The following is a 16,649-nucleotide window of genomic DNA, read 5'->3' on the forward strand; positions in this document are numbered from 1 at the left end:
AACAAAGATGAGTAAACCTTTATATTGCTGCATTTAGTTTGCTTGCACTTATATGAAGTATAGTGAGTAATTTCTATATTAGTAAAGCCTAAGAAAATATATTTGCGGAAATGGGGAATTTGGGGATTTTTTTTATCGAGTTTTGGGGATTTTTAGACTACCCCCATCTGGCAAAACTGGATTTACAGCTCCAGGCTTGCAGCTGCGCAGCACTGCTTGTCATTGTGATTCGTGAATTTGTGGTGTCGATGTTTTCTGGTGCTGAGGACCTTTGAATTTATAATGTATTATATTTTGGCCATATACACATTGTAGTATTGATACATTACAGTGAACAATACCTCATCTTTTGGGTGTCAAAGTTATTTGGAAAAAGCATATATTAACTATGAACAAAACTTATGTTCAAAATGTACAAAATGTTTAGGCCGATTCTTCGTCGATTCCTCGGGATATGTGAAGGTTAGGCTTATACAAATGAGTGAATTGTATTTCAATTTACATAATAGCTTCATATTTTGTGAATCCTACAACTTGAATATTACAATTAACTTTATGGCAAAAATAGTGTAACCTATCCTGGATTGATGACTCCTTTCCAGACGGGCACACGATGGCTTCGGTTCTCTTAACCTGACAAGCTACCATAACGGTATTAGGTTATTTTTTATAGTTACGGACGGAATTTTTGTTTCTCTTACCATAAGACAGGTGTTTCCAATAGAATATTTTCCGTTTTCCTCGAAAATGACACTTATTTACAGTTGCAATAAAAACAATTATCCAAGAAATAGTTATCAATGGGGTTAGCATTCCAAGCTCAGCATGCAATGCTTTCCAGCAAGGATTTTGATGTTTTTCTTTATCCACGAGTGAAACTAGCGCATGGTGTAGCAAAAGCAATTAGATTTCTAATAAAATATTCCCGTTCCTAGATGGTCTAACAGGTTATTGGTTTATTTTTTTATATTTTTAAATGAAAGTCAAATTTAGTGAAAGTAGGTTACCCAGGGCAGCAGCCACCTGTTGAGATACTACCACTAGAGAGTTGTGTGGTCCTTTGACTGGCCGGACAGTACTGCTTTGGATCCTTGGTATTATTTTACTGTATTACAGGGTAATGTAACCTAGGGAAAAGACTACTTTGTTCCGTAACTGGAATACAAACCACGCTATTTATTAGGGGGTTATACTTTTGGTGGAGCTGAAATGACAACCCATGAAAATTTAGCGAGGGTTAACTACCCACACCGTTAGTTGGGGGGGTGTGGGGGGGCGGCGATAGGGGGTTAGCTTGCTACCACTCCCCTTCACACCCCTGTGATTTTGTCACTGTACTTTTGACTCGGATGGAGAGCGGTTGGTATTATTTTACTTTATTACAGGGCAATGTAATCTAAGAAAAAACTACTTTTTTTCTATAGAAAAAATTCCGCTCTCTGCGTAAATGACACTCGTTCCTGTTGCAAATGAATAATTTCAGAATTATATATATATCTATATCCTATAATAATGGGGAACCCCCAGTGGGAACTCGGGGTTTTGGGTGGGGAAACGATATATAATGGTAAAACAAGCCTTTTCTTCTCTCTACATTACCTTCTTGAATGTATAATGTAGGCTATAAACGGAGGAAAAGACAAAGCAGTATAACTGGATAAACTTTGGAGGCGCCGTTGCAAAGGCTGTGTTCCGTCGCAAATTAATAGTTTCATATATATCTATCTATCTATCTATATATATATATATATATATATATATATATATATATATATATATATATATATATATATATATCTCGTGTAATGTTCGACTTCGTGTAATGTTCGACCCCCCCTCTTTTGCCTTCAAAATCATGAATTCATCATATACCTCATGTAATGTTCGAGTCTTGATTTTGGCAGTAGGCTGGAGGTTATGCCTCAATGGTCTTTCATTTCCAGAATACCATAATTACCAACAAAGAAGGGGTTATGCCTAAGTGCGACAAACAATTGTATAAAACAAATCGGAACAACAACTAAATACTAACATCTGTTTACAATAACAATTGAGTATTCAGCGTACATTTTCTAGCGAACACTTTAGTTGCTAACAGCCGATTATCATCACCGGCTAATAGCTATCAAAAACAAGCAAACACTACAAGTAGCGAACAAAATTAGTTAATCGTTTTGCGTAACAAATTACCATTTCCGGTAATTATCGGTGATTATAATTACCCGTTATGCTGATCCTTTTATTTCATCACAGTATATATGAATAAGAATTTACTCATAACCCATCAAGATGTCTACCAAGAAATATGAAAAATTTACTGCAAAATTCAAGCTTCAAGTTATTGCAGCCGCTGAAACGACAAATAACGTTCAAGCCGCAAAAATGTTTGGAGTTACCGAAACTAGCGTTCGAACTTGGAGGAAAAGAATGTGGATTCAATTAAGAAATTTTTGGGGGGTTTATTATTAACATCAATTAACGTATATTTCTGCGTATAAGACAACCCTATATTCCAAAATTTAACCATTAAAAATGGGGGGTCGTCTTATACTACCGTTATAAATATCACACCTTGAATTTTATGTCTGGTGTATCAGTAGGTTAGTCTAGGTTGAGGTGCGATAACCACCGACACATGAAATGATTTACATTAATATATAAATGTATAGTGAAAGTAATGAAACCATTTTTACCGTATATATTATTGGCATATCTACATAAATGGCATAAATGATAAATTCGAGGAATAATTCCAACTTTTAACCATACGAGCACAGCTGAGAAAATGTAAACATCGAGTATTGGTTGCGTTGTTAGCAACTTTTTCTCTCGCTAACCTTTCAGTAATTTTAATGCTAGTTTGTTCCGTAACCGAAATACAAACCACGCTATTTACATTGGGTTTACCTTTTAGCGCAGCTGAAATGACAAGCCAATAATTTTAACGAGGGTTAATTACCCCCGCGCTAGTTAGCGGGAGGTAGGGGAAGGGTAGCTTGCTACCCCTCCCCCCCCCACACACCGGTGACTTGCTTCACTTCACTTTTGGCTCGGTGGTGAACAGAGGTGTCTGTTCATCGTTCTCGTTGACAGCCTTTAATCTTTTTTCTGCTTTTTCTTTTCTACAGCTTGTGTGTTGGTTTGAAGTTGACTTTCGTTATTATTATCTTACAATGCGTACGTGGCCTGGTGTTGCCGGCCGCCCTTGTGGGACCTTTATGTCGGCCTTAGATACGGACCCTCACACCCTTTGCCCTCAGTGTTGGGGCCGACGGTGTGATCAGGAAAACATGTGTTGTGAGTGTAGGGAGTGGTCTGCCTCCCAGTGGGAGAGGTTTGGCCGCCGGCGTAAGAAGAAGTCCAAGAGAGACCGTTCTCCTTCGGGGGTTGCCTTGAAGGAGGAAGGTTGTCGGGATTTTTCTTTCGCCGCCCAAACCTCCTCCGAAGCTACCCCTCGACCGGCTCCTAAGGAGAGTCGGCCGAGTGGTAGCTCAGGCCTTAGTTCTGTTTCCCGACCTTGGGTGGGGGGAGAGGGCTTCGCCTCCCATAGCGGGGCGGTTCCCCCTCCTCCTCCGGGGGAGGCCATAGATAACTCCTTGTCTAATGATGATCTCTTACAGATTTGGGCTTCCCTGGGGCTTAAGGGCTTGCCCTCCAGGGTCGCCTTGATTGACCTTGTCTCGTTGGGGGCCGCCGTTAAGCAGTCGCCGGCGGTAGCAGAGGTAGACCCTCTGTCTATCGTCGACGTCGTGGTGGCAGAGGCCTCCGACGTGGCTGGGCAATCCTCTGCAGGTGCAGTTGAGGATGATGGTGCTGATGGCTCTCCTCCCCCTTCCGTACATCCTTCGAAGGGGGAAGTGAGTCCCACGGGCTCTTCTGCTGTTCAGCTTCCTTCTAAGGGAAGTGCTTTGACTGAGACTCCCCTTCGGGGGACTGATGGTCCTGATGCCGTAAGGCTCACCGTCCGCTGCGTCGCAAGGGCCTCCCTTCCCCTTATAGGGGGGTTAAGAGGCGCCTTTTTGGATCTTCTTCCTCCGAAGGGGACTCTCCTCGTCGTACTCGGCCTACAGCTCCTGCTCCTTTGGACCTCTCTGCAGACCGTTCTCCTACTCCTGCTAGATCTTCACCTTCTGGGGAACTCGTCACCCGACGGGCAACGGTCCCTTCGGGGCAAAGGGATTCTTCCCTTCCACGTGCAGTGCTAGCGCACAGGCGCTCTCCTGCTCGTCGGCGCTCTCCTGCTCGTCAATGCTCTCCTGCTCGTCGATGCTCACCTGTTCGCCGGCCCTCTCCTGATGTTCGCCCTCCTCGTCAGCGCTCTCCTGCTCGTCAGCGCTCTTCTGAGCGTCAGCGCTCTTTTGAGGATCATCGCCCTGTGGTCTCTGACCATCCTGCAGTTCCTGTTGAACTCCCTGCGCGCCATCAGTCTCCTGAGCTCTCTCATCCTGTGTCTACGCAACAACGTTCGCGTTCTCCAATGTGTGTCAAAAGCACATGTTCGCCCACGTGCCTACGATCTTCCTGTTCCTGTTCGTGAACGCGCCGCGCCACCTGTTCCTTCACAGGATCTCACGCGTCGCCCTCCTGCACGCCAGCGATCTCCTGCTCGCCAGCGATCTCCTGCTCGCCAGCGATCTCCTGCTCGCCAGCGATCTCCTGCTCGCCAGCGATCTCCTGCTCGCCAGCGATCACCTACGCGCCAGCGCGCACAGGCGATTTTAGTATTGCCTATTCATCAGCGTTCTCCTACGCGTCAACGATCACCTACGCGCCAGCGATCACCTGCTCGCCAGCGTTCACCTGCTCGCCAGCACGCACAGGCGATTTTAGTATCGCCTATTCATCAGCGTTCTCCTACGCGTCAGCGATCACCTGTTTATCGGCGATCTCCGGACCGCCCGTGTGATTTACAACCTGCGCGCACGCGTTCTCCAACGCTTCGTCGACCAGAGGTTCTGAAGGGACATGGTTCGCCATCTACTAGCTCGCCATCGCGCAATCACTCTCCTGCGCGTGCTGCGCGCTATCGCTCGCCAACGCGTCACCATGCGACAACGCGCCATCGCCCACCTGCGCGTCAGCGCTCGCCAGCTCACCACCGATCGCCTGTTGATCTACATCGCCAGCGATCTTCCTCACCCACGCGGCAGCGCGTTTCCTCGCCATCGCGCCAACGCTTTCGTTCGCCGACTCGGACACGCGCTCATTCACCTGCACACCCTCGCCCCCACTCGCCTGCGCGCCCGCGTGATCATTCGCCTGCGCGCCCGCGCGATCATCCACCTGCGCGCCCGCGCGCTTGCGCGACCGTTCGCGGCGAATTTCGCAGCCGGTGGTAGCAGCAGGAACGCGTGTTCCTAGACAACACTCGGGATCGCCTCCACCCAAACACAGGATTGTAGTGCAGGACAAGGATGATACTGAGGAGAGGTTAGTACATCATTCTTCCCCACCTTCTTTTCAGGCAGGTACTGTGGTGTCCACTCCAAAGGATCGCCCGATCCCTTTCCCTTTAGCGAGGATTTCGGACTCTGTGTCCTTGGAGCAACAGACTTGGTTTGGTCCTCTGGCCCGGGCGTTAGTGAGGGTTATGAAGCCAGCACTCGCCGACCAGGGTAACAAACCAACGGCTGTCTCTCCTACGCTGAAGAGAAAGAGAGGAGTGGACTTCGTGGTGACTTCCCCCAGGGTGAAGTTGGTTCCCAAGAGGTCTGTCGCGAAGCCCCCTTCTCCTGCTTGAGTGCTTTCTCCTTCTCCCGTAGACGAGGCCTTTCCGTCCTCGGGTGAGTCCAGTGAAGCGGTAGTCTTCCCCTCGGCACCAAGGGGGGAGACTTCGCTTCATGGAGGAGAATCGTCTTGTGAGGAAGGGGCTCCTCGAACCTCTTTGTTGGGATCCTGTATCCCTCCCAGGAGGGAATCCAAGGACTCCAAGACCATCCCGAAATCATCTTCGAGGATTTGCCAGGAACCCACGGCTCCCTGGGGGAACGTCCACGCTTCACCCCAGGAAGAGATCCCTGGGACAGGAGACTTAGCTGCCAGCCCGCAGGGAGGAGATCAGCAGGAATCCGAACATGCCTTCTGGCAGGTCCTTAGCCTGATAAGGCAACTTAACGGGCTTATGGATCCCGTAATCGCCCCCCGTGAAGGCAAAGACACTATCTTAGATGAAGTATTTGACGTTCGGAAGGCCCCTGAGTCCAGTGCGGTTCTGCCCTGGTCTCGGAGTCTGAAGAGTGCCAGAACTAGGGCCAACGCTCAGCTCGCGATTCTTGCCTCCTCCAGTCGTTCCTCTGCCGGGAACAAGCTCATCCCTCCTCCTCGTCTTCAGCAGAGGAGGTATTTCGAGATTCTGGGTGAGTCCAGCCTCGCTCTTCCTCTCCATCACTCTGTGGAGGAGCTGGCGAAGGGAATTCCCCTTGAGAAGCTCTCTGCCCGGCAGGTGTCGTTCTCGGCGGCAGAGATCCTTAGCCACGAGAAGGTCGCTAATTGTGCCATGCAGGCCACTTCGTGGCTGGACTTTTGGCTAGGATCTCTGGGCATCCTATTGCGCTTGGAGGACTTGTCCAAGGAGACCAATAGGAAGGCCCTGGAGACCTTCTTGCTCTCGGGCACCCGCTCCATCGAGTTTTTGGCACACCAGGTTACCACCCTGTGGGCCAACTCGGTGTTGAAGCGTCGCGATGCTGTGTCCGAGAGACTCCATCCGAAGGTCCCCGCCGTGGATTTGTGTATGCTCCGACATGCTTCTCTTCTGGGGGAGAACCTGTTTGAACCTCAAGACATGGAGCGAACGGCTGAGAGGTGGAGAAAATCCAGCACGGACTCCCTCTTCCATAGGGCCCTTACAGCTCGGCCCTATAAGCCTCCAGCTCCGCCGCAACAGCAGGAGCAGCCTCGTAAGGCTCCAAAGCAGGCACCGGCAGTTAAGAAGGTGGTGTCTAAGCCCCAGCCCTTTCCAGCCAAGGTCAAGAGGGGCGGTAAGTCCTCCAGGGGAGGCAAAACTCCTAGGGGTGGCGGCCGCGGCCGCAAGCCCTAGGGTTGGCAGTCGCCCTGCGTGTCCACCTGTGGGGGTATGCCTTCAGCGTTGCGTCCGCAGGTGGCAGCAACACGGGGCCGAGGCTTGGACAGTCTCAGTGATTGGCCAAGGCTATCGCGTCCCGTTCACAACATCTCAACCTCCCCTGACAGCGAATCCAGTGTCGTTGAGCTCCTATGCCACGGGATCGGCAAAGGGGCTGGCCCTTCAGGCCGAAGTCGAGACCATGCTTGAGAAGGGTGCTCTCCAGGAGGTCGTCGACGGCTCCCCAGGCTTCTTCAGTCGACTCTTTCTTGTAAAGAAGGCTACTGGAGGCTGGAGACCTGTCATCGACCTCTTGGCTCTGAACGGGTTTGTCAAGCAAACCCGGTTCAGCATGGAGACAGCAGACACGGTCAGACTTGCGGTGAGACCACAAGACTTCATGTGCACACTGGATTTAAAGGACGCGTACTTCCAGATCCCAATCCATCCGCCTTCCAGGAAGTGCCTGAGATTTTGCCTAGACGACAAGATCTACCAGTTCAAGGTGCTGTGTTTCGGTCTCTCCACAGCTCCTCAGGTGTTCACCAGAGTGTTCACCCTGATTTCATCTTGGGCGCACAGGAACGGCATTCGTCTCTTTCGTTATCTGGACGATTGGCTGATCCTAGCAGACTCGGAGTCGACCCTTCTTCGGCACCGAGACAGGCTCCTGTATCTTTGCCAGGATCTGGGGATCGTGGTAAACCTCGAGAAGTCCTCTCTGCAGCCGTCCCAACGACTGGTTTATCTAGGCATGCTGATAGACACCAATCTCCACAAAGCCTTTCCATCAGACGACCGGATAGCAAGGCTGAGGAGGGTGGCGGAACCCTTCCTCAGGCGAGAAGAACTCCCCGCCCAATCGTGGTTGCGTCTCTTAGGTCACCTATCCTCCCTTGCTCGTCTGGTTCCAAACAGCCGTCTCAGGATGAGATCCCTTCAATGGTGGCTCAAGTCCCGGTGGAATCAAGGATCCGATTCCCCGGACATTCTAATCCCAATGGGGTCTCTGGAACAGACGGACTTGCGATGGTGGCTGGTCGACGAGAACCTGCGGAAGGGAGTGAGTCTTCTCGTCCTCCCCCCGGAATTGACTCTGTTTTCGGACGCGTCAAAAGAAGGGTGGGGGGCGCACGTTCTGAACCAGAGGGCCTCAGGCCTTTAGTCAGAATCAGAAAAGTGCCTACACATCAACCTGCTAGAATTGAAGGCCGTCTTTCTGGCTCTTCAGCAGTTCCAACGGTCCCTGGCGCGCCATCGCTCGCCTACACGCCAGCGTTCACCAGCGCACCACCGATCGCCTGCTCGCAATCGCTCTCCCACGCGCTACAGGTCTCCTGAACAACGTCGTCAGTGGTCATCGGAGTGTTCTCGTTCGCCCGCGCGTCAACACGCTCCCTCGCCGACGCGCCAACGCGTTCGTTCACCGGCTCGCCCACGCGCTCGTTCGCCTGTACGCTCTCGCGCCCACTCGCCTGCGCGCTCTCGCGCCCACTCGCCTGCGCGCCCGCGCGATCACTCCCCTGCGCGCCCGCGCGACCACCCGCCTGCGCGCCCGCGTGACCACCATTCGCGCCGGATTTCGCAGCCCGTGACAGCAGCAGGAACGCGTGTCGCCAGACCGCGCTCAGGATCGCCTCCACCAAAGCGCAGGACTCTTGTGCAGGATAGGGAAGACACTTCAGAGAGGTCAGTGCGACTTTCTTCCCCTTTTCCTTTTCAGGCAGGGCCAGTGGTGTCCACTCCGAAGGATCGCCTGATCCCCTTCCCTCCAGCAGGGATTTCAGACTCTGTGTCCGTGGAGCGACAGACTTGGTTTGGTCATCTGATGCGGGCGTTAGTGAAGGCTATGAAGCCAGCACTCGCCGATCAAGGTCACAAGCCAACGACTGCTTCACCTCCGCTGAAGAGAAGGAGAGGAGTGGACTTCGTGGTGACTTCCCCCAGGGAGAAGTTGGTTCCTAAGAGGTCTGTCGGGAAGGCCTCAACCCCTTCGCAAGCGTTTTCTCCTTCTCCCGTGGACGAGGCTTTTCCGTCCTCGGGTGAGTCCAGTGAGGTGATAGTCTCCCCCTCGGCACCAAGGGGGGAGCCTTCTCCTCATGGAGGAGAATAGTCTCGCCCGGAAGGTGCTCTCCGAACCTCTTTGTTGGGATCCTGTATCCCTCCCAGAAGAGAACCCAAGGACTCCAAGACCATCCCGAAATCGTCTTCAAGGATTCGCCAGGACCCCGCTGCTCCCCGGGAGAACGTTCACGCTTCGCCCCGGGAAGAGATTCCGGGGACGAGAGACTTAGCTGCCAGCCCGCAAGGAGGAGACCAGCAGGAATCTGAACATGCCTTCTGGCACGTCCTGAGCCTGATGAGGCAACTCAACGGGTTCATGGATCCTGTGATCGCCCCCCGAGAAGGCAAGGACACGGTCCTGGACCAGGTGTTCGATGTTCAGAAGGCCCCTAAGACCAGTGCGGCTCTGACCTGGTCTCAGTTATTGAAGAATGCCAGAGCCAGGGCCAATGCCCAACTCGCGATTCTTGCCTCCTCCAGTCGTTCCTCTGCCGGGAACAAACTCATCCCACCTCCTCGTCTCCAGCAGAGGAGGTATTTTGAGATCTTGGGTGAGTCTAGTCTCGCTCTTCCTCTCCATCACTCCGTAGAAGAGCTGGCTAAGGGAGTTCCTTTCGAGAAGCTCTCTGCCCGTCAGGTGTCGTTCTCGGCGTCGGAGATCCTGAGCCATGAGAAGGTCGCGAAGTACGCCATGCAGGCCACTTCGTGGCTGGATATATGGGTAGGAACTCTGGGCATTCTATTGCGCTCCGAGGACTTGTCTAAGGAGACCAATAGGAAGGCCCTGGAGACCTTCTTACTCTCGGGCACCCGCTCCATCGAGTTCCTGGCGCACCAGGTCACCACCCTGTGGGCCAACTCGGTATTGAAGCGGTGACCGAGAGGTTCCACCCGAAGGTCCCCGCCGTGGATGTCTGTTGGCTCAAACATGCTTCCCTCCTTGGGTAGAATCTGTTGGAGCCACAGGATATGGAGCGAACGGCTGAGAGGTGGAGGAAATCTTGCCAGGACTCCCTCCTCCATAGGGCCCTTACAGCTCGGCCCTATAAGCTTCCAGCTCCGCCGCAACAGCAGCAGCAGCCTCGTAAGGCACCGAAGCAGGCACCGGCAGCTAAGAAAGTGGTGTCTAAGCCCCAGCCCTTTCCAGCCAAGGTCAAGAGGGGTGGTAAGTCCTCCAGGGGAGGCAAGACTCCTAGAGGGAGCGGCCGTAAACACTAGGAGTGGCAATCCCCCCGCGTGTCCACCTGTGGGGGGATGCCTTCGACGTTGCGTGCACAGGTAGCAGCAACACGGGGCCGATGCTTGGACGGTTTCGGTGATCGGCCAAGGCTATCGCGTCCCGTTCATAACATCTCAACCTCCCCTGACAGCGAATCCAGTGTCGTTGAGCTCCTATGCCATGGGATCGGTATAGGGGCTAGCCCTTCGGGCAGAAGTCGAGACCATGCTCAAGAAGGATGCTCTCCAGGAGGTCGTCGACGGCTCTCCAGGCTTCTTCAGTCGACTCTTTCTTATAAAGAAGGCTACTGGAGGCTGGAGACCTGTCATCGACCTCTTGGCTCTGAACTGGTTTGTCAAGCAAACTCCGTTCAGCATGGAGACAGCGGACACGGTCAGACTTGCGGGGAGACTTCTAGACTCCATGTGCACACTGGATCTAAAAGACGCGTACTTCCAGATCCCAATCCATCCGTCTTCCAGGAAGTACTTAAGATTCAGCCTAGACGACAAGATCTACCAGTTCAAGGTGCTGTGTTTCGGTCTCTCCACAGCACCTCAGGTGTTCACCAGAGTGTTCACTCTGATTTCATCTTGGGCGCACAGGAACGGCATTCGTCTCCTTCGTTACCTGGACGACTGGCTGATCCTAGCAGACTCGGGAGTCGACCCTTCTTCGGCACCGAGACAGGCTTCTAGGTCTTTGCCAGGATCTGGGGATTGTGGTAAACCTCGAGAAGTCCTCTCTGCAGCCGTCCTAATGACTGGTTTATCTAGGCATGCTGATAGACACCAATCTCCACAAAGCCTTTCCATCAGACGACAGGATAGCAAGGCTGAGGAGGGTGGCGGAACCCTTCCTCAGGCGAGAAGAGCTTCCCGCCCAATCGTGGTTGCGTCTCTTAGGTCACCTTTCCTCCCTGGCTCGTCTGGTTCCAAACGGCCGCCTCAGGATGAGATCCCTGTAGTGGCGGCTCAAGTCCCGGTGGAATCAAGGATCCGATTCCCCGGACGTTCAGGTCCCGATAGGATCTTTGGAACGGACGGACCTTCGGTGGTGGCTGGTCGACGAGAACCTGCGAAAGGGAGTGAGTCTTCACGTCCTCCCCCCGGAGGACGCGTCAAAAGAAGGGTGGGGGCCGCATGTTTGGAACCAGAGGACCTCAGGCCTTTGGTCAGAATCAGAAAAGTGCCTGCACATCAACCTGCTAGAGTTGAAGGCCGTCTTTCTGGCTCTTCAACAGTTCCAACGGACCCTGGCGGGTCACTCCGTGGTGGTGATGAGCGACAACACCACGGTAGTGGCTTATATCAACAAGCAGGGAGGCATTTTTTCGCAGCAGCTATCCCATCTTGCAGTAGAGATTCTGAGGTGGACTGAAGTCCACTCGATAACACTATCAGCTCGCTTCATTCCGGGCAAGAGGAATGTGCTCGCCGACAGTCTGAGCAGGGCCTCGCAGATAGTGAGTACCGAGTGGTCTTTGGATCCTCAGATAGCCAACAAAGTCTTGACTTTGTGGGGTTCCCCGACCGTGGACCTGTTCGCGACAGCTTTGAATTTCAAGCTGCCTCTGTACTGCTCCCCAGTTCCGGACCCCCAAGGCTCTCTGGCAAGATGCTTTCCAGCAACGGTGGGACAACATCGACGTGTACGCCTTCCCACCGTTCTGTCTGAGAAGGGTGCTCAACAGGACCAGACTATCGGTCAACTGTTCGATGACTCTGGTAGCGCTATGGCATCACGCGGAATGGTTCCCGGACCTTCTGCAGCTCCTGACGGACCTCCCGAGAGAACTTCCTCCACGACACGAGCTTCTCAGACAACCCCACTCCAACATCCCTCACAAGGCCGTGGCCTCGCTTCGGCTTCACGCCTGGAGACTGTGCAGTGTCTCCTCACGGAGAGAGGCTTTTCGCAACAGGTTGCGGAGAGAATGTCTCGGCACCTGCGAAAGTCCTCTGAGGGAGTCTACCAGGCGAAGTGGAGAGTCTTTTGTGGTTGGTGTCGTGGGAGGGGTATCTCTCCTCTCGATGCCACTATTCCAGCAATAGCGGAGTTCCTCGTATATCTGCGGGAGGAAATGCGCCTTTGTATCTCGGCAGTGAAAGGTTATCGCTCAGCCTTAAGCTTGGCTTTCAGGCTGAAAGGCGTGGACATTTCTTCCTCGCTAGAACTCTCTCTACTCATACGTAGCTATGAGCTTACCTGCCCCCAGTCGGAAGTGAGACCTCCTCCTTGGAACGTGGTTCGGGTCCTCAGGGCTCTTAAGAGACCTCCCTTCGAACCATTACGCCAGGCCTCCGATCGCCACCTGTCTCGGAAGACGGCTTCCCTGCTTGCTTTGGCTTCGGCCAAGCGGGTTAGTGAACTTCATGGTCTCTCGTACGACATCGCCCATTCAAGGGGATGGGGGGCGGTAACGTTCAGGTTCGTCCCAGAGTTTGTTGCCAAGACTCAGAATCCTGGGGTGCCGGATCCTCGGTTCGACTCTTTCAGGATCGCGAGTCTCCGTTCTGTAACAAGGGATCCAGACCAGGTGCTACTATGTCCAGTGAGGTGTCTGAGGTACTACTTGAAGAGAACAACTGCAGTCCGTCCTCAAGTGCGAGCATTGTTTGTAAGCACAGGCAGGACGAAGAGGAGGGTCACCAGGAACACTATCTCGGCTTGGATTCGAAGGGTTATCTACCACGCCTTGAATCCAGACCTTCCTCCGTCACGTCGCCCTAGGGCACACGACGTCAGGGGTGTTGCTACGTCCCTGGCCTTCAAGAGAAACTTCTCTGTGACGCAGGTACTTCAAGCTGGGGTCTGGAAATGTCAGACGACCTTCACAGCCCACTACCTGCAGGACGTGACCCACAGGAGCCTCGATACGTTTTCTATCGGCCCTGTGGTGGCTGCACAGCAGCTGGTCTAACCTCAGGCTCCTTTATGGACAAGTAGCAGTAGGTTGAGGGCGTTGTTACCCGGTTTTAGTCTGCGTGAATGAAAGAGTATGTCTGACCCTTACTTCTTTCTTCATTCTCCCCTCTCTTGGGGAAGCAGCATCCTGGTCTTCGCATAGCTGACCTTGACCTCTGCAGGTAACCCATGCTTCCTTGTGCTCCTAGTATTAAGCTTAATACTGTCGCGTCCCCCATACCCTGACGAGGTGGTATTGGGAACGTCCTATCCTAGATTCCTATCTAAAGGTCTCAAGGTCAACTTCATAGGACAAGTCACACTTTCCTCCACACACAACTTATGTAGGCCACTCGTTCCTAGCGAAGCAAGGAACTTGTGAGATGCAGGGGCTCCTTCTCTCAAGTGCTACTCACTGAGAGGCGGAGTCCCCGGGCAAAGCCGAAGTCAGTAAGGCTGGGGACTTTCCACCCTTCCTAAGGGGTAAGTCACCCAATGTAAATAGCGTGGTTTGTATTTCGGTTACGGAACAAATGACAAATTCGGAGATAATTTGTATTTTTCCTAACCATACAAACCTTAGCTATTTACACATATTTGCCCGCCTGCCCTGGCCCCCAAGTCAAGTCCTACCTCTAAGGGAAGTGAAGCAAATCACCGGTGTGTGGGGGGGGAGGGGTAGCAAGCTATCCCTTCCTCTACCCCCGCTAACTAGCGCGGGGGTAGTTAACCCTCGTTAAAAACTATTGGCTCGTCATTTCAGCTACGCCGAAAGGTAAACCCAATGTAAATAGCTAAGGTTTGTATGGTTAAGAAAAATACAAATTATCTCTGAATTTGTCATTTATGGTGGTTTAGGAAATATGATCCATGTTAATAATATGCGTGGTGTTAAATGAACATGGTTAGTACTGTATATATAGGCCTAGCCTATGTTTACCTATCGGTATGTAGCCTTATATACGTGTAAGCATAGCCTACGATTACCTACCAGTATATAGCATAGCCAAGGGTAATGTTCGCATAGGCCTAGCTTATGTTTACCTACCGGTGGGCCAGAAATTTTTACTTTTTCAAATATATATCTCGTGTAATGTTCGACCCTTACTTTTTTAACTGAAAAATAGGCCTTCAAAAATCGAACATTACACGAGTATATACGGTATCTATATCCTACGATAATGGGGGACCCCCAGTGGGAACTCAAGGTTTTGGGTGGGGAAAACATACTGGGAAAACGATATATATTGGTAAAACAAGCTTTTTCTTCTCTATACATTGCCTTCTTGGATGTATAATGTAGGCTATAAATGGAAGAAAAGACAAAACAGTATAACTGGATAAACTTTGTAGGCGCCGTTGCAAAGGCTATGTCTCATGAAAAAATAAGGTAACCAGAGCTGCCAACGTGTGATGTAAAGCTGCGGCAATGTTAGCGTAACATGCTAAGATTAGCAGTATTTTTCATTTATTTTTTGTCACTCTACTTGTCGATTGTAGTCGCTCTCGTTCGTTCGTTTGTACATAGCAGGTTTCGACCTTCTGCGCAAAAACCCCGCCTCCCTGCGCATAGACTCCTCCTCCATCTTTCTCCGACTCTCCCAGCTACAACCCTGGACCTCTCTGCAGATCGTTCGCGATCTCCTTCGGTGGAAGGTCATCCTTACAAAGGACACGCCGACCTTTCACCAGTCAGACCTGCTGTCGCCGTTCCTGGCTGCTGACGCGCTGTGGGCGCCAACGCATCCTGTTGTAAAACAGGCAACGGTTCCTTCAGGGCATCAAGGGCGTATGCGCAAGATAGTGCATACGTCCCTTACGCACCAGTGCTCTCCTGCGCGCAAGCGCTCCTTGACGAAGACGTCCCTGCTAAAGCGCGCCAGCGTTCACCTATGCGCCAGCGCTCTCCAGATCACCAGCGCGCTGCTGCGCGCCCTCAACCTGCTGCGCGCCTTTGTTCTCCTGCGCGCCAGCGCTCGCCTACGCGCCAGCGCTCGCCTACGGGCCAGTGCGCTCCTGCGTGCCAGTACTCGCCTGTGCACCAACGATCTCCTGCGCGCCCCCGATCTTCTGATCTGGGCGCAGAGGGGAAGCTAACTTCTTCCCTTGCTCGCCGGCGCTCACCAACGTGCCAGCGATCTCCAACGCGCCATTGTTCCCTGCCTGCGCGCCATCCCTCACCAGCGCCTCTTCGCACAGTCTCCGACGCGCGCCCACGAGATTGCGCACGCTCGCCCATGCCCATCGCCACAGCCTGATGTGCGCTCTCATGCGCGCTCACTCGCAAGAGATTTATTTCCTGCGCGCGCGCGCCCAATGGTATCGCCCGCACGTGTTCTCCGGCCGGACCCTGTGCGCCCGCGCGCGAGCGCTTATCCTTCCTTCAGCGCACCCTCTGCCTTCTCCAGCTCGCGCCCCTGCGCGCCATCGCTCGCCTGCGCGCGCGTGCCAACAGTCTCCCCCGTGCGACCCAGGGCATTTCCCATCGCGCGAGCGCCAGTACGCTCCCCAGCGCGATCCTCAACCCCCCACACGCAATCCTCAACCCCCCACGCGCGATCCTCAACCCCCCACGCGCGATCCTCAACCCCCCACGCGCGATCCTCAACCCCCCACGCGCGATCCTCAACCCCCCACGCGCGATCCTCAACCCCCCACGCGCGATCCTCAACCCCCCACGCGCGATCCTCAACCCCCCACGCGCGATCCTCAACCCCCCACGCGCGATCCTCAACCCCCCACGCGCGATCCTCAACCCCCCCACGCGCGAGGCTGGAGGAAAACGTGCGGCTAGGTCATCATCGTCGTGTCCCCCCCCCCGCCTGCAAGCGCAGAACAGCGCGGTCACCGGCAGGAGGGAAGGTTCCGAGGAGGTCCAGGGACTTTTCTTCTCCTTCATCATCTTTTCAGGCGAACCCCCCTTTGGTAACTCCTCCTAGGGATCGGTCGTTCTGGAGAGGGAGGTCTCAACCTTCCGGACTCACCAGGGGTAGCTTATACACCGGCGCGAGCCCTAAACCACGCCCCCTTGGGCGGAGTTACCAGGGACGAGCGGGTTGACTCGGCAATGGAAGTCACATTTCTGAAGTTGACTTCGGCACAGAACGTTCTCCTCTTTTCCCTCCCGCTGCTCCCAACATATATTTGCTGGTTTTCATTATTCTGCACTCAGCAACCAGAGTAATATCTCAGCCCACGGCTTAGTTATGGCTAGGCAAATTTTTACCTCCGTGGAGGTGCATCGGCTTAGCGAAGACTCCAGCGAAGAGGAGAACGTAATTAGTAACGAAAAACGAACACAATCGACTGCAGGAAGTGAAATGCCTTCAAATTCTGATATTGTAAATATGTTACTCCAACAGAATCAAACTCTCATGAAAATTATTCAGAAAAGGT

The 16,649-nt window shown here is 52.9% G+C and overlaps 1 long non-coding RNA gene across 1 annotated transcript in view; it reads left to right on the forward strand.

Annotated features, from left to right (window-relative positions):
- The first annotated feature begins 205 nt into the window (after nucleotides 1–205).
- The window catches only part of LOC137622100 (uncharacterized), a 156,506-nt gene continuing 140,062 nt past the window's right edge, over nucleotides 206–16,649 (forward strand). The window contains exon 1 of the long non-coding RNA XR_011040362.1: nucleotides 206–462. This is a non-coding gene — a long non-coding RNA (uncharacterized lncRNA). The remainder of the gene's footprint in view (nucleotides 463–16,649) is intronic.

The sequence above is a fragment of the Palaemon carinicauda genome, chromosome 28 (genome assembly GCF_036898095.1).
Source record: "Palaemon carinicauda isolate YSFRI2023 chromosome 28, ASM3689809v2, whole genome shotgun sequence".
Taxonomy (NCBI): domain Eukaryota; kingdom Metazoa; phylum Arthropoda; class Malacostraca; order Decapoda; family Palaemonidae; genus Palaemon; species Palaemon carinicauda.